The following is a 21,123-nucleotide window of genomic DNA, read 5'->3' as shown; positions in this document are numbered from 1 at the left end:
TACCTTAAACCTCCACGCACAGACAGACCAGGCCCCGGGGTGGTCCCGCTCTCTCCTTCTCGTGTCTCTCCACCTTGGGTGGCTCCCAGCCTCCCTCCACCCTCTCCAGGCCCAGGTAAGTTGTCGAACGGCTCTGAGCAGGAAGTGGAAGCTGTATGCAAATTACTACCGAGGCTAGGAAGCCTCGTTTCAAAAATCTCCCTGTGGGCAGTGAATCAACAGCCAAGTCACTTTAGTTCTTAAAACAGAAACCTCCTGCATTCACTAGAAAAGGCCACTGACCAATTAGGCTGCATTTTGTTTCACCACCCAGCTAAGTAACTGCCGAGGAATGTCTGCGCTGCCCCGGACCTCAGGATTCCCGCAGCGCCCTGATTAGCAGCTCCAGAGGAGGATATGGGGGCAGATAATAGGCAGGAATAAGAACCAAGAGCTTCTTACTATTTCCAACTGCTTAAAACATCAGCATTTGCTGCCCTTACCCACGGAGGGAGGACTCCCTGCTCATCCCCCTGAGAGCGAGCACATGCACGCACACATACACACACTCTGCCCCATCGACAGGCATGAATAAGTGACTACTTTAAAGAAAACACACACACACTCTCCTCCTCTGGCTGCATTTTTCATAACCTCAAGTTTATTTCCTCTCCTTCCCTCCTCCTTGTTTAACCAGAAGCCTACAGAAGTTATTGCCAAAGGAGATGCTGGAGACAGGAGGACGGGGGCAGCAGAGTGTGATGGGAGCTGGGGTGGCCAGAGCTCTGGAGTCAGAGGATCCTGGGTGTGAAATCAGTAATGCCACTGGCCAGCTGGGCACCACTGCAGGGTGCCTGGATGGGCACACTGTGCTCCTGGTGCTGGCCTCACCTGCCTGTTGAAGGGGCCCGAGGGTCAGCTCACTTGGCTGGCTGTCGCTCCACCCTTGTGCAGAGGACAAGCCCCAGAGCATCCCCACCCAGACTGCCAGCTTCTGCTTAAGTGGGCCATGTGAAGCAGGTTGCTCTACATTCTACAAGCAGAAAGAATGTGGCTTGTTTTCAAAACAGTATATACAGGGTATATGTATATGTATATAGGTATATCCTTATAATGGAATATTACACAGCTGTTAAAAATTATAAATATTTATTTATGTATATTTTTATTTCTACATACTAACATGGAAAAGTAGCTCTGACAAATTAATTATTGAGAAACATGATTTCATTTTTGCTGATATATATATGACAGGAAAACATACATACATACATATATAGATTTGTTCATGACAGGTCCCAGCACCTAACACACTGCCCAGAACATAGTAGGCAATCACTATACATCTGTCAAATGACTGAGAATGACAGAAATGTCTAGAAGAATGCATGCCAAACTGAGAAGTGGTTGTCACCTCCAAGGAATGGGACTGAGGGGAGTGAGCGAGAACAGAGGGCCCTTACACTATTTACACATATGGGCCCTTTGATTTCCTTTTCCACAACAAGCATGTGGTACTGTATTCATTAGAAAGAATAAAGATTAGGGGCCAGCCCCGTCGGCTTAGTGGTTAAGTGCATGCGCTCCGCTGCTGGTGGCCCAGGTTCGGATCCCAGGCGCGCACTGACGCACCGCTTCTCTGGCCTTGCTGAGGCCATGTCCCACATACAGAAACTAGAAGGATGTGCAGCTATGACATACAACTATCTACTGGGGCTTTGGGGGAAAAAATAAATAAAATTATATATAAAAAAAAAAGAAAGAATGAAGATTAAAAAAATAGTACTTATTACCTTGGCCTTGAACTTTCTGCCTTGAAATTATTATTATAATAATCTTTTTTAGGTTAGGGAAAAATAGCATTCTCTGTGGAGAGTTGGTACTGGAATACGTTGAAAAGGCTATCAGTGTTCAGAGATGAGAACAGCAAAGAGAGGAAGAATGTCAGGGGAGGAAAGGAGTGAGAACAAAGACAGGGGCAGCTGAGAATGGTTTCACGTCTCTTAGGTGCCTGTAAATGGATTGGGGAAGCCTGGGAGATGCTTCTGTTGAGAACTATCTTTGCAACACAACCCATCTGCAAGAACAAGGGGAATCTTTTCCTCCATTTCTCCCACCAGCTGTTTGCCCAGATGTGAGGCCTAAGGGCCCTATAGGACGAGACCAAGTGCTGGAGTGTGACTTTTAATGGCTCTTAGCTGGGCCTTCCTTCTGTCTCCATTTATCCTGAGCAGAAAGGCAGGCACTTGGGGGAATGAGTTACTGTTCCTACTTAGAGGCCTTCGCTGGGGCCCCTACTGAAAAGCAGCCTGAGGATGTAAACTGTTTGGAGAGGATGTCCTCAACATGAGAAACTTCTGTCTGAACACGACTGAGGCAGTCACAGTGAAGTATAGATTACAGGGGAAGTGTCAGGGAGTCTGGGAAATGAACACTTCCGGCCCCCAGGAGTCCCCACTGGTGTTTTCAGGCTAACACATACCACTTTTTAGCCGCCGTCACAGGAGAGTGTGCGAGATCAAGATTTGGCCACCCTGAAATATATCTCTTTACCTTGATTGTTTTCTCTGATGGACATTTGACCTCCCCCACTAACTGCCTAAAGAATTTGACATAGAACATCTGTTCCAGGAAGGAGTTACTATCTGATGGCTATAATATAATGTAAAATAGATGTTACAATAGGAAAGGCACCAACAAGACCATCTTATCGGAAATTCTCTCTCTCTGGCCACATTCTCTAGATGGCCCTGCAAGGAGTTGCCAGACAAACATTTACATTTATAAGGGAAATCTCCATTTGTAAAGGTATCTCCCTCTCTGTATTGGGAAGAGGGAGGATGACCTCATTTCTAGAAACTTATCCTTAAGGATAAGGCCTTAAATCTGCATAATAACCTTACTCTTGTTTACTGTGCTTTAGTGGTGATCTCCTGTAACTGACTCCCCCCACCCCCAACATCCTCCTTTGTCTTTAGCTGAAGATGGTATTTAAGACGAGAATTTCTGCTATTGTGCTGAGAAACTCAGTGTCCCTGGTTTCTCTCATGTATACATGTTATTAAACTTGGTATTGTTTTCTCCTGCTAACCTGTCTTGTTAATTATTTGGCCAGCCATAAGAACCTTAAGAGAAAGGGCAGAGGGAGATTCTCCCTCTTCCCCCACAAGAGGAACTCTTCATGGAGGACCTACCATATACTACTTTAATGCATTTAATCCACCAAACAGTCCTGTGAGATGTGTTTACCATCATTCCCACTTTACCTTTGAGGAGTCTGAAGCTCAGAGACATTACGTAACTTCTCCAAGGTCACACAGCTAGTCTGTGGAGAAGGATTCCAGAACTGTCTCACCATCCAGGTGGATGCTACTTCCCCTCCCTTCATGCCTTGTTGTAGTCTGTTCCTACCTACATGCTTGGGTGGAACACAGGTGACTTGCTTTCTTTGTACAGCTCTTGACAATGCTTAAGAGGGAAAAAAAAATGTGTAGGCAATAGAAGGGTGGGGCTGAGACTGTGTCAGTTACACTGGTGCTGCGTTTATAGGGTGATGGCTGCTGTATAAATAATGGGTGGAGTAGTCATGTGTGGGTCGGCCCTCTGCCTCTGGTTAAAAGTCTAGGAGGAGAGGATTTGTGTTTGCCAGATTCTTGAGTTGCTCAGTCTTCTTGCAAGAGGCATAATTAGATAAAGGTCAGCTCTCCCCACCTCCGTAAACAAAACAAAGCCATTTGGACCGAAAGCTCAGAAACTCTCCATTCTACAGCATTAAACTATGAAAAGAAAGGAAAGAAGAAAAAGGAAAGGATTCATTCCTTGGACAAACCTTGATTTTCCATTTTTAAATGCTACGATTTCAAGTGCTGAAAGTGCAGAGTGAAACTATGACACACCCTGAGGAAGAGAAGAAACTCCCGTCATGCACTTCCCTGAGAATGGCCCTTGTTCAAAAGGCCCCCTGGGCTCAAACATCGCTGGCAACTCTCCCCACAACCTCTCAGTCATAGAGCAGCTGCTGGGACAGAGGCAGGAAGAGAAGAAACACCCAGGCTCCCAGTGTCTGGTCCTGCCCTTCAGGGTTACTCCAGTCCCACCGCCTCTAGTGAGCGCTTGCTTTATTCCAGACATGCGCTAGGTGCTAGGCATGCAAACCGAGAGATTCTCAACATGTTCTTGTGTCTCTTTCAAAAGCAAAAACTGTGGCGATGCAGGCAGTTCCCATCCAACTAGCCACTAGACAAAGCTGAAGAATCGCTGATTGCTTCTTCTCCACGGCTTTGGTTGGCAGCTTCTAGTCCAGAAGGGCTGCCAGCCCCAGGCAGATGCCAGGATCCATCACTGCCCTCCTCCTCCACTCCCCACTGAGCACGTGGGCTCTGCTCCACTAGTCCAGATGCCCCTTCGTTCTAGGTGAGTTCCCCTCTGGAACTGTTTCCTGTTCTGTCAGCAGATTGAGTCAGGACCTAACAAATCTAGCAAAGAGGTCCTGGTAACACAGACTCTCACAAGGAAGAATTAGCTCTCAATCTTTTTCTTTCCAAGAGGTTCCTTGACCCCAGTACAGACTTTTTCAACTCCTTCCCCTACTAAGGGGATATTGGGAACAGCAGCTTTTGTCCATCTACGAAAGGTCCTGGCATACCATTTCCCCAGACCGATGGGTGCCTATCTACCTTACATCTGTGTGCTTAAAGGGGATCATTCTAAAGTTCTCAGAAAAGCCAAAGATTATCTGCTCCCAAGTGACTCTCCTCATGGTCAACCAGACCCAAAGTTGTTGGCAGCTTCTCTTGCTAAAAAATCATTAAGTCTTAACACACTGGGGTCCCCATTACTACCACCGTTACTACCACCCCATTACTACTACCAATAATGAGAGCTAACCTTCAAACAGTGCTTATGAAGTGCCAGCAGTGTTCTAAGAACTTTGCATGCATTTACTCATTTAATGTTCATAATATCTCTATGAGGTATGGACCAAACATTGACATTTGGGTCAACAACAGACTGCATACTCAATGGCGGTCCCATAAGATTAGTACCATATAGCCTAGGTATGTAGTAGGCTATGTCATCTCAGTTTGTGTAAGTACACTCTATGTTCGCACAAGGATGAAATTGCCTAATGATGCACTTCTTAGAGAACATATCCACATTACTAAGCAACGCACGACTGTATAATATTGGCTAACATTTATTGAGTATCTACTATGTGCCAAGTGATTTTCATTATCTGCATAATGAAGTGGAGAGATGTATTCACCAGAATCCCAGACAGCTGCTTTCCAAAAGAGAAAAGCAGATAGAGACCAGATTCTGCTTCTTATGGAGGCCGAACACAGCAGCGCAAGTCAGATGAGAGAGAGGAATGTTTGGAAAGGGGCGATAAGAAGGTAGCCTGAGCCTTGCAGAGGAGGTGGAGGAGACACAGCAGTGTGGTAGTGAGGGCCTTCATGGAACAGTGTGGCAGGGAGAGAGCAAGAGGGATCCCTACACCCCTTCAAGAAAATCTATGATAAATAATCCTACATTATTCTCCAAGTCTTCTCTAGTTGGATGTACTCAATTCTTTGACTTTTGAACATGCACATGGGCAGCTTTATTTAGGTTACATTTAAAAATTAGGATGTTACTATAAAAAAAAATAAAATAACAAGTGTTGGTGAGGATATAGAGAAATGGGAATCCTAATGCATTGTTGGTGGGAATGTAAAATGTTGTAGCATCTATGGAAAACAATATGGAGGTTCCTCAAAAAATTAAAAGTAGAATTACCATATGATCTAGCAAATCCACTTCTGGGTATATACCCCCCAAAATTGAAAGCAAGGTTTCAAAGAGGTATTGGTATACCATGTCATAGCAGCATCATACACAATAGCCAAAAGGTAGAAGCAACCCAAGTGCCAGATAATGAATGGATAAAAAATATGTGGTATATCTATACAATGAAATATTAGTCAGCCTTAAAAAGGGAAGGAAATTCTGACACACGCTACAACATGGATAAACTTGGAGGACGTTATGCTAAGTGAAATAGCCAGTCACAAAAGGACAAATACTGTACGATTCCACTTGTATGAGGTACCTAGAATAGTCAAATTCATAGAGACAGAGATCAGAATAGTGGTTATCAGGGGCTGGAGATAGGGAGGAATGGGGAGTTACTGTTTAATGGGTACAGAGTTTCAGTTTTGCAAGATAAAAAGAGTTCTGGAGATAATAGTAGTGATGGTTGCACAACAATGTGAATGTACTTAATGCCACTGAACTTGTACACTTAAAAATGGTTAAGATGGTAAATTTTATGTTATGTGTATTTCACCACAATTTAATTTTTTTTTAAACTTAGTGGTTTATTTTATTTATTTTTTATTTTTATTTTTTCGTGAGGAAGATCAGCCCTGAGCTAACATCTGATGCCAATCCTCCTCTTTTTGCTGAGGGAGATTGGCCCTGGGCTAACATCCGTGCCAGTCTTCCTCTATTTTATATGAGACGCCGCCACAGCATGACTTGACAAGCGGTGCGTTGGTGCACGCCCGGAATCCGAACCTGCGAACCCCAGACCGCGGAAGCTGAACGCATGCAGTTAACGGCTATGCCACCGGGCTGGCCCCTCACCACAATTTAAAACAAAATGAAAATCCCAAAGCAGCCCTGCATGGTAGGTTTCATTACCCTCATTTTACAGGTGAGGAAATTAAGGGGCACAGAAGTTAGGCAGCTTGCAAGGGCTACACGGCTGGGTTTCAAACCAGATCAGACCCTAAGAAGGCCACGCCTGTCTCCTGCACCATGCTGCCTGGTACCCACTGTGGGGGCAAGGTGGCTGTGGGCGTATGCTGAAGCCACATGGATTCATCTCCTTTCTGTGCCCTTTTCCCGCTCTAGACTGCCCTTCCTCCAACACTGTTTTTTATAGTGTCCTTATTCTCTCCTCTGCCTTTCTCTCATCAAAAGGTGCTCTCAGGAAAAAACCTGATCACTCATTTATACCTAAGTTACATGGTGTGAATTTAAATCAATATGCTACCTCTCAGAGGGGTGCTTGCATTTTAAGCCTCATCACCCTCTATGAGATGAAAGCCTTTGTTCCATATTAAAGGAATTTCAGGCATCAGGGAGCCAGCGGGGAAGAACTGAAGGGTGGTGGTGGCAGGGAGGGCAACCATAATCCGAAGAAATGCACTAAATGGTGGAAACTTGAGGCACAGAGTTAGAAGAGAGGTATATTTTATGGCTCTTCAAGGCTCCACAAAGATGTGAGGTGTGGATGCGTAGGAGGTAGGTGGATAGTTCAATTAAACCCCACCCTTTGAGCAAACTTGGCTGCCTGACTTCCAGACTCTGAACTCGTGTTTGTCATCAGAACTGTGCACATCCTAGAAAAGAGAATGTAGAGGGTTGATTTCCTTAGGGTGTCATTTCCCTGACAGTGCTCAATGCCTCCTCTCTTCCTGCTACAGCGTGAAATTCCAGTCTAAAGCAGCTGGGTGCGGTAGCTGGAGATGTCTGTCCAAAGAATCTGAGCAGTCATTCCTTTAGGGTCTAGAATGCACTTTATGCACTCACTGACATACTGCATTGTGTAGAACCTAAGGCAAATCACGTGGACGTGAATGCCTGTCTTCTGGGCCCTCACAACCTAAGACTGAGCTTTTCCCAGGGAGTGGGAAAGACATTACGCCAACAGCATCCAGGTTAAGAGCCCCAGCTCCAAGTCAGGCTTCTGGTTTGAGTCCCTACCCCACCTCCTGCCAGCTGTGTGATCTTAGGGGAGTCTCTTAACTTCTTCGTACCTCAATTTCTTACTCTGGGTAATGGGACTAGTAAGGTGTCTTTTACATGGGTGGTCAAGGCTCCAAATGCATCAGTTCTGGCTGCTGCCTTGGTGTGAAGAAAACATCTCCTGTCCTCCAGGCGAATGAGGACTGTCCCCCAGCCAGAGCTTGGGGAGTGGGGACTTTTAGCCCCACTTGCCTCCTCAGCCAGGCACAAACTGCACAATTGTACACAGCAGCCTCATGGGATGGTTATGAAGATTAGACAAAATGACAATTGTCTGGCATTGTGCCCAATAACTATTAGCTACTATTATAATAATAAGTATTAAATATTAAATAAATGCATAACTCAGTATACCAAGAATCAGTCAATACTGTAAGGGGAAAAAACTCAACAAAACAGTAGATAACACTAAAATATTCATAGGCAGCAATAAGACATTTCTATGCTAACAACTGAATAAGATGTATTGTGTGTCAGAGTCTTCACTGCAGATCAGAGACTACAACTGATGCTGGCCCTGATACCAGTTCCCCTCATTAAACCCAGCATATATGGGGTTAAAACCAAAAGCACTCCTCCCCTTTCCCTGCTTCTCTAAGTTATATTCATATGTAAATATCGTTTTTTTTTTAAACCTTGGTATCCCTGAACTTTACAAGGCCAATAGAAGTTACAAATTGTTAAAAGCCCAGGTGGCCTCACACTGGGCTTCCAGTGAAGTTTTGGCTAGTTATGGGTCTTTTGAAGTTTTATTACAAGGAAACTGATATTCAGAGAATATCAAGAAGCTAAAGCTTCGCAGACTCTAACTCCTTAGCTTCCTGGCACCAGAATCCACCCTCCACCATGTAGGCAGACAACCAAGGACACCCATCTGCGGATTCTGTTATCTTGCCATTCTCTTCCCTGCAAGCAGCCTCACAAGGCCAAACGCAGGCTGGTGGGAAAGCACCGACCAGCAAGGCCACAGGCTCCCCCTCCCTACAAGCAGGCGCGTTCCTCACCACCTTTAAAACCCCTTGCCTCCCATCTCTCGGGGAGATGGGACAAATTTGAGAGCTCTCGTCTCCCGGCTGACATCACTCAAAATAAAAAATCTTTCCCTGCCATAAGCCTGGTGTTCCAGTTTTATTTGGCCCCTCTTATGTGGTAGGTAAAGAACCTGTGTTTGTGTCGGGTAACACAACCACATGTGAGGACCCAGTTGAGGAAAAACCAAAGGTGGAACCGCATTCATCTTGAGGGCGTTTGCCAGCCCCACTCGGCACTTCATTCTGGGGACAGAGTGACTGCTTCACCTCTCAGACCACGTGAAAGCTCAAGTACAAGTCTTTGCTCTCTAAGCTTGCTGCCTTGGTGCTCACCCCTGCCTGGCTGGAGAAAAATTATGTATTCTTTTAATTTAAAAGATCTTCCCTTTCAGCTTTGCCTGACTGGCAGGATGCATATAGAAGTAAGAGTAAATGGGGTTAGTGATGCTATCTGTAAGAAAGATGTTCTTAGAATTGCATCTGAAAAACAATAAGGCCAGGAAATTTTACTCTGTGTGTGTGTGTGTGTGTGTGTGTGTGAGAGAGAGAGAGAGAGAGAGAGAGAGAGAGAGAGAGAGATTTCACTTTGAGATTATGTTAAAAAGAAAAGAAAACAACAATCCCACAGCCCTTTTTTAATCTATAACTGTTCTACCTTTCCTCATGAGCTCCCATTCCACTGCAGAGTGGGGAAAAGACCTTATGATTGTCTGTCAGGGTTAATTCACTCTCTTTCAGTTCAGTCTGTCTTTGGTAATTTTTCAGTCTGTTGGCATTTTTCTCTCTTTCTCTTCAAGTTAGGATCTGGATGTAGAGGAGAGCCTGTGTGTCTTCATGTTAGTAAGGGCAGGGCTTCAGGTCCGTGGCAGGCTTTTCTGTTCTCTGTGGAAATAGTCTTTGTCCCACTGGGCACGTTTCTCTTATCTGAAGGTAATGACAATGCATGACAAGCAAGACGCTTCTAAAAGCTCACCTTGGCTCTCCTGGAAGGGTAAGCTGACTTGCTCTTCACCTTCTCCTGGAGACTCTCTCAAGGAACTAGACTGAGCTTGGTGCAGCTCAGCCAAGTTTGGGTTGTTGATGTCTGTAGCAGAGGCTGCGAGTGAACTCCAGTATCCATTTTCTTCTTCTGCCTTAGTAATAGACTCTTTAGTTGGGCAAATGGCTACCCAGAATAAAGACTGCATTACCCAGCCTTCCTGCAGGTAGGGATGGCCATGTGGACTAGGCTCTGATTAATGAGATATGAGAAGTGCCATGCCCTTCAAGCAAAGGGGCATGCCTTCCTCTTCTTCTTTCCCCTTCTCATTGGCTAGACCATGGATTTAGTGGTGGGGGTGAGCCGTTGGGGACCATGTGGTTGACAGCAACACCCCAAGGATGGTGGAGCAACAACACGGAAGGAGTCTGGGTTCCTGATAACATCAGAACCTATATCCTAGGTATGTAATATTCTACAAGACTCCTATTTGACTTTGGTTTGATTGTCTTATTGGGATTTCCTGCTATAACTGCATCTTAACCTCCCTTCCCCCGCAAGAACTTTAGGTAGGAGATAGGTTTTCCTTGAAAATTGTGGGCATTTCCATTATTAGTAATCTTGAGAAGAGCTCAACCATAGACAGGATTTGAGGACTAGGACAAGCCTTAGACCAGAATGGGAGAATAAGCTCTTCCTCTCTCAGGGCCTCCTGGATAGGGCTAGGACTCTGGATAGAAGGCATATCTTCTGTGGGGAGGTGAGTTAGTCTAAGGGAGGAAGTTGCAGGCTGGGATTCCCTGAAGATGATCTAGTTCTAAGTCAGAAACAGACAAGCAAAGGGGAGCCTGCTCCTGACTAGCATTGGGTCTGACAAGGAAGCCATGAAACCCTGACAACCCATGAGACAACCTCTCTCTCTCTGTCATACACACGCGCACGCGCGCGCACACACACACACACACACACACACACACGGTGGAAACGTCAGCATTCTGGGGAGCTCTCAGGTCCTTTGAGAGAGCCCAATTTCTGGCAATTGATGGGGCTCAAGCCCTCACACTTTGAATAATTTAAGGGAAGTATTACTTGGCATTTGGGTGAGAGGTGGAAGGCCAGTGCTAACCATACCTGGGAAGGAGGTGATGTTTGTCTTTGACTCCTTTTCATTAATCAATTTCCTTCATTGGTTCCGGGTCCCCTTCTTTGAGGGTACCATCTTCCCGCGAGACTCCTCTCACAGGGCAGGGGGCTGTTCCATCTCCTCACTGGCTCCACCCCTCCAGGCCTTCCAGTGTGACTGCCACCAGGTCCTTTGCCATCCTTGACCCTTTCCTGCCCCAGATCTGGCCAACTCTCTGCCTTCCGCATGCACACTGCCTCCTCTGACACACTTCTGGGGCTGATAAGGAAGATACAGAGCAGGAAATGGGAGCTTAAGCTACTTGCCCAAGGCCACAAGGCTAGTAAGTGGGAGCTGGGATTTTAACCCATGCAGTCTAACGCCAGGCTCTGCCCTAAACCCTCCAGACTTCAGAGGTCATCCTTCCTTTAACAAACAGATAAAATGACTCAAGTCCTCCTCCCACATCCTGTGGGAAGTCCAGCAGTGTCCCCAACATTCCCAAGGATTCCTGGGTGGTAGGGGTTGAGTTATATTCTCCTGGTTATTCCCACTTAAATTCATGGTCCCTTCAAGTCCTCTTGCCTCCAGCATCTGCTGTCCTCTGTCCCCTTCCCTCACCCAGTGCAAGAGCACTGTCTCTCCCCCTTATTCTCCAAAGCACACCTAAGCCAAACCAGCGCGTTAAACCTGTTCTGAAGGATTGGAGATATTTGGTGATAACAGAGGGTCACCATGCCATGGCAGCTCAGCAAAGACCTGCAAATCCAAAATGGGGTGTGACAATTCTGCAGGCTCGCCCCTACATTTACAGGGATGGGGCAGGAGTACACATGGAGGTCCCACTCTCACTCCCTCTCCCACGCTCTTCCTGACACCAGCTCCAGCCTGCACATGAGGGACCCCAGGTGAGAACACCCCGGGGCATGTTTAACTCTGTAGCAGCCTCTTTGGGAAGAGGCCTGCATAGGATCGGGGAATTCCATGGTCCTGAGGGAGGGGAGAAGCCCAGTGTGCACACACCCGTTGGCCCCATGCAGCGCTGTGCTGGCTCCTGAGAGCCAAATCACCTCTCTCGAGCTCCACTTTCAGTGCATCACACCGGTAGCTTGAAGTTAGCTATGGTGTGGCGGGGATATTTACACGGTGCAAACTGGCAAACATTTCAATCTACAAATCAGGGTTTTTTTCCCCTAGAGAGCCTGTTTAACAGTACACCACTGGCCCATGGACACCTCACCCCGTGCACAGGGGCACAGCCAGAAAAAGGCCAGAATGGAGCCCTCTAAGGCAGTGGTTCTCAGATTTTGCTACATTAGAACAACCTGAGAGCTCTGGTGGTGGGCTGTCAGTATTTTAAAAGTTTCCTAGGTAATTCCAATGCACAGCCAAAGTTGCAGGCCAATGCTCTAAAACATCTCTTATCAAAATCTAGTGTACATATAAATTGCCTGAGGATCATTTAAATGAGAGATTTGGTTCAGTAAGTCTGGACGAGGCCTGGGATTCTGCATTTCTAACAAGCTCTTGGGTGCTACTGATGCTGTTATTCTGTGGACCACAGTTTGAGTAGCCAGCATCTAAAGCACAGGAGCTTTGCTGTTCTGAGGCCCTAGGCTTTGCCTGTCAAGGAGAATTTCTTACTGGAATTGCCTTTCTCCTTAAGCCCTGACCTCAGCCATTTTTTGGAGCCTATTTGGACCCCTTTCACCCTATTTCGGGTAACAGGACACCAGTCTCCCTTGATGCCTGGAGAAAATCCCCAAATTCCTGCCATCTCATTATGCAGATCACTTCGGTTCTCCTTCCAGACTACGCTGGGAGGCTCGCCTTTCATAACCAAACAGGTGTTTTCCTAAACAAGCCTTTTTTTTCTTTTTCTGTGAGGAAGATCAGCTCTGCGCTAACATCTGACGCCAATCCTCCTCTTTTTGCTGAGGAAGACTGGCCCTGGGCTAACATCCGTGCCCATCTTCCTCTACTTTATATGGGACGCCGCCACAGCATGGGCGGACAAGCGGTGCGTCGGTGCGCGCATGGGATCCGGGCCTGCAAACCCCAGGCCGCCGCAGCGGCGCGAACGCACCAAACCGCCTGCGCCCCTGGGATGGCCCTAGACAAGCCATTTTGCTTCTGCTTCACTTGCCCACCATGCTACACCTTTAGAATTCAGACATGCACCTACACTGATTTATTTTTTGTATCACTTGTTTTCCTTTCCTGTTACACGCGCAAAGACTGAGACTTAGTGATAAGGGCCCTGATGCGGGTGTGAACACCCTGCACAGAGCAGGCCATGGGGGATGGGAACAAAGCGGGTCGCGCAGAAGAGAGGCTGGACCAAGGAGCCCGAAGGTGAATCCCTTAGCCCCACAGGCTGCTGTCCCCAGACCCTTAGCGAACAAAAACGCAGGACTTGTCTCAGAACTAAAATGATGGCAAGTTTTTTCGTAGTTTCTTGTGTAAAAGTGTAACTAGAGACTAATCAGACTACACCTAATTCTTCCTACAGAGTGTGGGTCCAGTCACTTTGACAAGTCTTTTGTTGCTTAAAGTCTTGATTAAAGAAACCTCCTCTGTGTTTCTATAGATGGATCTCTGGACAAGGTGACCCTATCTGAGTATCAGAATCAAGGTTCTGGTACCCACAGTGACCTTACTGAGGCCGGCAGCACTTTCCAAGATCCTGCTGCAGTGCCGGGTTGTTCTGTCTGAGCAAGTCCACATTCCAAGGCCTGTCCTTGCTCCGCCTCGCTCAGGGCTGAGCTGCCCCAGAGCGACTTGTTTGGGGCTGTTCCTCATAGTGATGGGAAGTTAGATCTAATCTAAGCTGCCCTGATGTCCCCTACTCCCTGAAACCCACAGAGTTCTGTTTCACAGGCTGTGCATTTTGCCAAAACTTATCTCTGAGAGGGCGAGTCTCGGTTTTCCGCCTGTTGGAACGTTCACTAAGCAGGGCCTTCCTGCGGCATATGACGCTGGGGCTTCACTCTTGTTCTTCCTACTTGCTCAGGGGGCCGCTATCACAGCTCCATTGCACATAACAGAATTTAGCTGAAGGTTTAGAGAGAGTGGAGGGGAATTACTGCCCAGGGCAGACCAAGTAAGATTATTAGAGCAATTTAGAACCAACTATGAGGCTAGAATGCTTCATTGGCCATCTTTGCCTTGGTGAATATCTCATTGGTCATCTTTTACTTTAGGATCCGCTGACCTCGGCCGTGTGGAGCAGGGTCCCCTCCCCCCAGAGACTTCTTCTCGCCCTCCTTTCAGGGCCCTAGACCACTGTCTCAGCCCACTCAGGGAAGACAATATTCTTGCAATTATATCAGGCAGTACCATCTAGTTCCTTTCTTGGTGGTAACTTTCTCCTTCCTGACCGTTAAAAGGAATCTCACCTTTCACAGTCAACCACATCCCATCAAGGTCATTCCATAAACAACCATCTACCACTGACATCAATACTGGTCCCTAAACACCAAAAGTGATCATGTTATCTTTTTGCAATGATTTTTTTTTCTGTTACATAAGAAATTTTAGGAATATTAAAAACAAATTAGGAAGCTGGCAATTCCTCAAAAAGAAACATATACCCAAAAGAATTGAATGCAGGGACTTGAACAGATATTTGCACATGCATGTTCATTGCAGCACCATTCACAGTAGTCAAAAGGTGAAAATAATCCAAATATCCATCAACGGATGAAAGGATAAACAAAATGTGGTATATCCATAAAATGGAATATTTTCCAGCCTTGAAAAGGAATGAAGTACTGATACATGTTACAACATGGATGAACCTTGAAAACATTATGCTAAGTGAAATAAGCCAGACAAAATTCAGAGAAAAAGTAGAATAGAGGTTACCAGGGGCTGGGAGAGGGGAGAATGGGGAGCTATTGTTTAATGGGTGTAGAGTTTCTGTCTGGGATGATGAAAAAATTCTGGAAATTGATAGTGGTGACGGTTGCACACTGTTGTGGATGTACTTAATGCCAATGAATTGTACACTTAGAAATGGTTAAAATGGTAAATTTTATGTTATGCATATTTTACCACAATAAAAAAAAAACAAATTAGGAGTCTTGGCTCTTTTATCTTCTACAACTTCAGGCAAGAACCTCCTCCCTACAAGTCCCTGGAGAGCTCTAGAGGCGACAGGTGGGGCTGAGGGCAAGGTCAGCTGGTTGTTGCTGCACAGCTGTGCCTGTGAAGCAGGAGGACTGTTTCTCAGATTCTGCTTCTCTTTGGGACTCGGCATCAACGCTTGGCTCCAAGGTAAACCTTCCTTCTCAAGATCCCAAATGTTTTGCTGTTTTCAGTTTTCGCCTGTCTTTTGATTGGGTTGAAGCCAGCTCCCTCCCTGGGATTCATATTCACAACAAGCAGCGAGCGATTAATTTAGCCAGTTGAAATTTATTGTGCACTTGCCTTAACTCAGAGCCGGCTTCTGCTGGGTGTTTATTTCTCGCCGTTGATGCATTGCACATGACAGCCCCTAAGCATCTAAATTTAAAGCACACCATCGTACAGAATTCCTGCTGCCCTGTTCCTCTCGCCGACCCCCTGAAATCTACGGAGCCCGGAGTGCCACACCACGTCTCAGAGAAGGCAATTCTGGATGGCTGGCCTATGGGAACACTTGGGAGCCTTGAGACAGTTTAAGATTGCATTTCATGCCTGGCACATCAAGCTGGTGACTCATTTCATTTCAGGGAGTTTCAGTCAATAAATTTTGACTCTAACTTATAAGCACATCCCACTCCACCCCAGCTGTCGCAAAAAACCACCAAAGAGTCTGAGCCTGGCTCTCAGACCGAGCATGAAGGCATCTGTGCTGGGTCCATCCTCGCTCAGGGTTCACATGTGCCATCAGGCCTTGGGAAGCTCATCCAGCCCCAAACTCTTTTCCTCCTGCCTCACCCCGCTTCACCTCACCCCACTGGCCCATCCTGCCAAGTACTGTCTAGAGAGGACTCTAACGGCTGGTGCCTAACAAGGCAGAACAAAGGCCCGTGTGCTCACCGAGTTCCACTTGGAGTGCGCGACAATTTCAGAGCACAAATGGAAAAAGAAAAAAAAAAAAGGTTTGAAATCTATAGCTGGCTTTTATCAAACCAGAACTTGTAGCTCTCGGCTGACAATCAGCCAGCAGCTAAAACCCGCAAGGGACGGTTCTTACTCGAGCTACTGGCTGGCTATTAGCCACCAGCAGCCTTCTGACCCTTTTTCCAGGGAAGTAACAGCTGGCAGCTGACAAAGGCACTGGCAGAGTGGGCAGCTTTTGCTTCTCCTGAAATGGATATAAGACTGGCAGGAAATAAGGCATTTAAAATACGATGATGATAAGCATTTTCACTTGCCTTTCTTTATTATGCTTTTGGATTCTGGCTCTGATTGCTAAAATGTATTATGTGCTAAGGAGCTTTGATGGCATTTTTTTGCAAAGTAGATGTCCCAGCTCTTTCCCTGTCACTAAAACCAACCCAGATAAAGGTGCTTTCTATGAGTGTTGTTTACTTAGCTGTCTAAAACAATTATTAATAAACAAAGATGATAGACTAGTGGCCATGAGATTATAGGAGCTTAAGCGTGGTGCTGCTGACTAAAACACGGCTTGATCTTACCTGAGCCTGTCGGGCAGGGCTTTCTGTAGTGTTGTAGGAGTTGAAGAGAAGTGAAATTGGGATGAAGTGAAGCAGAGATGGATTAACTAGCTGTGGGTTGGGTAAAGATCAATTTAGCTTAACTTCTCTGTTCTATGCACTGCCCAGCCCTCCATTTTTCTGTCAGAAAGGGCAGAGGTGGTGGGGATACAGCAGGAAGCCCCAGCTGATGAGCAAGTGATTGTGAGATGGGATAACCCTCCTCGGAGAGAGGAAGGACACGGTGTGAGGACCCCACACCTCAGCCACTTTGGTTCTAACTGCTTTGCTGCTTCCTCTCTCATTGCAGGGCACAGCACTGTGGGGTTGTAGCCAATACACTATTTGCAACATTGCTGTTTTTTTTCTGGTAGTAATATTACAATCTGCTATTGTAATGGTTGATCTATATCAAAAGTTTTCATTAAAATGTAGATGTTTGAGGTAATGTCCAAAGATCCCCAGAAAGATGAGGATAAAAATCCTGGGTTCTGAACCCAAGTGGCCAACAGGGTAGAGAAATATCTAGAAGGTCAAAAGGACTAGACTAGATGGAAGAAGTATGTTTCCATTACAGGCTTAAATGACACACATATATGTACATTTTGATTTAGTAACCAGAGAATTTTCAGAACACTGTATTCTGTTTCTTATGTTCTTGCCCAAGAACGAGTCAACTTTGAGAGGAGGGCTTACCTTTCAAGATGGTGGACTGAGCACATGAGTTTCTATCTGCTCTCTCCCAAGGACCCATTAAAATACTAATGAAGGAATATGAAAAAGGTATAACCGCACAACATGAAGAGAATTGAGGATCAGGAATCAGTGGACTGTGGGAGAAGGAAGGTAAGTGCAAAGACAGTTGATTTTCTAAATAAGTTCTCTGTACCATTTTTCTTCTAAATCATGTAGATACATTACTTTGATAAAAAAGATTTTTATTTTTAAGTTGGAAGGAACCTTTGTCATCTTGTTCCTACTCTGGTCTTTAATCAAAACCACACTTTCACCATCCTAAAGACGCGAGCTTCCATACTGTTTTAACAACCCCCAGAGAAAGGCAACACCAGCCTCTTCTTAACTGAGCCATTTCATTGTCTGACAGTCCTCATGGTTTTGATTCACGTTTTCCTTGCAGCCTGAAGGTGACAACGTCCTGTCTGAAGGAGCTAATGCACACCCAGGGAGCAGCCCAGCTCCGTTCAATGAAATAAAATGTCCAGAGCTGTCCTCTTTATGTTTTATATGGCAACACACTTTTATGTGTGATTAAGAAACAAAACAACAAAGGGAGGAATGTACTGAGCTTATCAAAGTACAATAGTTGCTGCTTCACCAGAAAAACTAGTGCTTTCATTCTATTTCTGGCGCTGTTAGGCTGACCCTGGGGAACCGAAGACGCTTTGCTCTCAAATAAAGATGAACACTTAACAGCTGTAGTCAGCTCATGGCAAAACTGTGAAATAGGCAAAATTTGTCATTAGGACTTTTCCTTCATCCCTTGCTGGGTATTTCTTCTTACTGGTCCCTCTCTCAGCTCCAAGGCACTTATTGCTCTCTGGGTGCCAGGAAAACAAAACAAACCATTTCACACTAAAATATCATTGACTTTTTGTGAATTTTACCCCAAGGGATCCAATCAAGAGAGAGAAACTACATGGTAATTGAGATAGGGAAAGTACAATATAATATAGGAATTATTAACTATAACAGGGGATTAAAGTAACAAAGAGTTAGTAAGAAGTCAAGAGAACTCTGAAGACTATAGGAATGGCAGATAAGGAGCCACAACTACCCTTAGGGCTGAGATAGGGTATCCAAGGAAGAGGCCTCCTGGGTTCAGATCCAGATCTCATTGAAGAGGGCACAGCTTTGGCTCACTGGATGGCAGAGAAGATGCTGCATTGGTGGAACTTGCTGGAAAGCTGCCCTCTAGGGTGTCAGGGAAAGTTGATTACAGGGAGCTATCTCACCAGAAATACTCTGCTGCAAAACCACTTGAGGTGGGGGAGGGCCGGGGAATCTGCTGGCCACTGGGTGCTGCTGGTCACTGTGCATTATAGGAGCTGGGCGCTGGAGAAGCTGCTGGCGCTATAGAGCCTGGTAAGCTACAAGAGTCTGCCAAGCAAGCATAAGGGAACTAGGACAGAAAACCCCTTCCCTTGCAGTGTCTCTCTCCAGCATCCTCTATTGACAAGGCTTGACATTGTGCCAGCTGCAAAGGAAAAATATTTAAAGGGTACAGGTCCATTTTTGAAGAACAGGCAATTAAGGGTGAATTTGGACTTGAGAGGCAATACATTGATAACTGGGACACTTTTTAAAAGAGAAAGAAAAGATCAAGACAATGTTGAACCCAATGGATTTACCTAATGGTAAAGTTCCTGAGCAGTCAGACTAGAGAAAGTATTTTGGAGCAGGAGAGCTTTCTAACGGTCCAGAAATCACACTATGTGGGTGACGTAAATGTATATGAGGGTGGAACGGGATTATTAGATGTTGCTTCTAGGTAGGACAGGGGTGCCGTTAGGCTCTGAACTCCTGGTTCAGGTTCACCGCCACTGGATCAGGTTCAGCTGGCTCTGACAGCTGGATTCCCACCAATTCCATTTCTTCTTTCAAGCACGTGAGGAGACAACATTCCCCAGACTCTTTGCTTCTAGATGAAGTATGCAACACGTTCTGGTTGATGAAATGTGAGAAGAAGTAATAAATGCCACTTCCAGATCCTGCCTCTAAAATGTCCCATTAGACCATCAGTTCATTGTCCCTTCACTGACGGCCAGATGAAGGCAGAGGATCCAGTAGAGGGCTTCAAAGGAGCTCTAGGGGATGGTGGTGCCATAAGATGGAAAGAGCCTGAGCCACAGCTCAGAGGAGAGACATGCAGGAGAGCTGCTCAACTCACATTAGACTAGAATGTGACTAAATAGTGTCAAGCCTCTGAGATTTCCGGGATTTTTGTTACCGCAACCAGTGTTAATTTCCATGACTGATACACTGAGCAAATTAAGACCCTAGGATAGCCTCAGTCTTAAACTTAAATAGCAGAGAGATAGTACCCATCATTTCTTTTGTTTGAGCTTGTCAAAACAAGGAAGTTAGATCCTATATTCTCTTCAGTTCTATGTCTCATAAGTGTGGGATATCAGAGACCCAAAATTTTCCATGGCCCACCATGGAGGGCAAAGCATGGCGGCTAGGTTTCCCTACTGAACAGAACAAAGACTCCCTCAAGGTGAGCATAGGGGTGCATTCTTCTCTAACTTCTGGGAGTTTGGTACAAATAGGCTTGACATGGAGGCCCATACTTTGCCTCAGTGCACAAGGGAACTTATCCGGTGCAAGAAGGGAGCTGTTTCCCACCATAGCTCAGCCTTGGCCCCACCAGGTAGCTCTACTCCTGGCCCTCACCGGGTGTGCCTGGAAGAGCCCCGAGATCTGGGCTCCACTCTTCTCTCCATTATTCACTGAAGAGCAGAGGCAGATTTGGGTGCCTCTACAAATATTTAGAAAATGCTTTGTCTTCCATATTTAAATATATAGATATATCTTAAATATGTATGTGTACTTTTTTTCCCTTCATTTTTTCTTTTCATTTTTTTCCTTTTAATATGTACAGGCTCTTTTCGGGTGTGTATCAGTAAAAAAGGAAGGATATTGCACACGGCTTTTCTGCCATCCACAAAAGCAAGTGAGAAATACTTCTGTGGCCTCTTCTATTTTACAGCTGTCGGGCTTCAAAGCCAACAGGGAGACACCTCTACCACCTCAGCCTGGGAGAGGCTTCACCCCAGACCTCTGTGATTCCAGGACCTCCAGAGAACTGCTCTGACCCTTGGGTGGTGTCTTTATGTGACGCCCGCAGAGTTAGCAAAGTCTCCTGAAGGTCTGCCTCCTGAGATCTGACACCTCGTGGGTAAATCATTTTTAAGAGCGCATGGCACTGTATGAAGTTTATGTAGGATGGACATAAATTGGGATCTGGAAAGAGCCCAGTTTCCTGTGGTGACAGGCAGCTAGGCTGGTGTGCTTTAACACTCGGTCACCCCCTTTACTGGACTGCATTCTATCAGCTGGAGGCCTTAGGAGAATAACAGATGACAAAACGAAGGTCTGCGGAGGGAGAGAGAGACGTCAGACACTGGCACACGGCACCGCCCCCCAATCCAAACTCAGAACAGCTTCTAATACTGCGAGGTTTGCTTGGTGCAGGAAACCTATTACACTGAAGGCGGCTCCCTCTAACCCCAGACTGACCCCTTTCTGGAGGTTAGGATGATGGACTTCAGACAAACCAAAGAATTAGAAAGACAGACGTGGGGGAGTGTGGGTGACAGTTTTATTCTCTGAGACATGGTTACATGGTTCTACTTTAGAATTCTGATTTGGGACAAAGGATCGCCAAAAGAACTCACTGAACCAAACATGTTTAGGGGCTTTTTACACTGAAATCCAGATCAGCCCCCCAGATTCGCTGCCGGATCCACATTTTCAGCTCTGTCTTTGGTTCAGTAGGGTTGCACAGGTTGACCTTTGTGAACGTGAGGGATCCTGGTCTACAGAGTTGAG

General features: G+C 45.9%; 1 protein-coding gene across 1 annotated transcript in view; it reads right to left on the bottom strand.

The window, feature by feature from the left end:
- The window catches only part of TRAF3IP2 (TRAF3 interacting protein 2), a 39,809-nt gene extending 39,535 nt beyond the window's left edge, over positions 1-274 (bottom strand). Inside the window, exon 1 of the mRNA XM_058566449.1 lies at positions 4-274. The gene's annotated coding sequence lies outside the window, so the exon portion shown is untranslated. The remainder of the gene's footprint in view (positions 1-3) is intronic.
- Between the last annotated feature and the right edge of the window lie 20,849 nt (positions 275-21,123).

The sequence above is a fragment of the Diceros bicornis genome, chromosome 23 (genome assembly GCF_020826845.1).
Source record: "Diceros bicornis minor isolate mBicDic1 chromosome 23, mDicBic1.mat.cur, whole genome shotgun sequence".
Classification (NCBI taxonomy): Eukaryota; Metazoa; Chordata; class Mammalia; order Perissodactyla; family Rhinocerotidae; genus Diceros; species Diceros bicornis.
This window is presented reverse-complemented; position numbering and strand designations above follow the sequence as displayed.